This window comes from Megalopta genalis, chromosome 2 (genome assembly GCF_051020955.1).
Source record: "Megalopta genalis isolate 19385.01 chromosome 2, iyMegGena1_principal, whole genome shotgun sequence".
In the NCBI taxonomy this organism is placed as follows: Eukaryota; Metazoa; Arthropoda; class Insecta; order Hymenoptera; family Halictidae; genus Megalopta; species Megalopta genalis.
Genome location: NC_135014.1, coordinates 22,868,062 through 22,870,092, shown reverse-complemented (window position 1 = coordinate 22,870,092; position 2,031 = coordinate 22,868,062).

The following is a 2,031-nucleotide window of genomic DNA, read 5'->3' as shown; positions in this document are numbered from 1 at the left end:
TTCGCCTGGTGGCGCTTCCATCTCCAATCTGACGCCCACCGACCGCGTTCCCGCCGAATTTCGAATCGCTGTCCACTGCCATCCAATTACCTTCGATCTCTAGCTAAACAGAACATCGTTCAATTAGACAGAACTACATCAACAACTATAACATGACAAATGATTCTTATCATCTTACCGATAACTGTTTCTTATAGGCGATTCACCTCATCGATGATCTTGACTCGAATGGGACTTCGATTTGTTAAATAGCCAGCTGTACCCAACAAGAATCCCCATCAACCCCAAAACAGACAAGGTTATAATGACCCATTTTGAAGGAATCTGGTGATACCCTGTAGAAATTCATGATTCTCTGCTTTTTATCGGTTGGATGTCTTCATTTGATGAGGTATTGATAATTACCATTGAAGCGAAGTATTTTTCACGAGGAATGTACAGCAGCTGCGACGCTCCAAGGAAGAATAACGGCGGGACATTGACATAATTTCAAGCATGGTGGAAATCGGCAATTGTAATTGGTCGATCTGCATTTCGTAGTTCCCCGCAACGGGAAGTGAGGGCGCTTGCATCATCGCTGAGGAACGTTAGGAAAGTTTGAAATGTTAACCAAAATCGGGGTGATTTTCGTGAGTATTTTACGTTTTTTTTTATTTATTATTACTTTATACTGGTCATTATAGAGATATGTTAATATCAGTTAGCACAAGGGTGTACTTGTATGGATCGAGAAATAGCCTTGATCAATTACCAATCGAATTCTACGTTTACAATTATTATTTACAATTACGTTTACAAACGTAAAATATATTGAACTCGAACATCTTACCTATTAAATATACGTTCTTTCTCTCAAGTTTCGTCACTCCATGCGAGCGAAATATTAGAAAGACTAAATTGAAATTAAATATAATAAAAACTACCGATGAACAAAATTAACTGCTGTCGACTTTTTCCACAGGTGCAAGCATCGTTCAAGCCGGCGTTTCTGCGCAGAAAGCTACTTTGCGCGGAAAGATGCGCAGAATTCAACAATTGTAGAAAATATTTTTCGCGCTATCTACGAATCGGGGATTCTGATTGATCAGCCATTTGATTGAGGTAAGTGTTGTTGCTAATTACTCTGTCAAGCACATACAGAACGGAAATGCTGTTCAAACTGTTTACTAAACTAACAGTGTTGCGGACAGAAAAGCGAGAAACGAATACATGACTAAACACACACTTGAAATAGGAAAACAGGTTAGCTGGAACATACCTCTTGAAATGAAACATAATCGCCTGAACAAACAGTTTAGATGCCACGGAACTTGTTCTAAGTCCCTGAAGCTATTGGTAAGCTAATTTAACTTTAAGATACATAGATTTAAGTTTAATCCCTTACAATTATAAAGATTGATTTGCAATGTTGCTATAATAATAATTCAACATTGATTCAATATTACTATAATAGAAGTTCAAGCTGTAGTTCTCATTATAGATCAATGGCTAGTAGAGGACTTAAGAAGAAGGTTCAATGAGAGTTTAACAAAATATTCCACTTAACTTGGGCACTATAAATAAACCATTTATCATTAACAATAGAACAAAATTTCACGAGGAAACATGAGGTTTCGAGACAAATACACTGTAGTGAGCAAGAAAATTTTCTCAAGGCTACAATAATCTTCGTGTGACCTTGAGCACCAGGAGAACTAGAAGAATCTATGGATGCAAGAGCATATATGTTTGAAGACGTCGCACAAATATTATCAGACTCTTAAATCTGCTGAAAAACGCGTGACACACGAAAGACCTACGTCCATAGTTTGATTGTTAATAAATGAAAACGTGTAATTTGCACCAAAGAGAAAATTCCTCTGTAAAGAGATAATTCCTGGAACATGAAAATAGAAGAATGATTTTCACGGAATTGTTAATTATAGGCAGCAAACTACGTGGAACGTACCGGGTGTAACCGATATTGGGTGGACTTCGATAAGTCCCCTAAATACGCCCACTTTTGAATAGAGATACGCTATGTTTCTGATC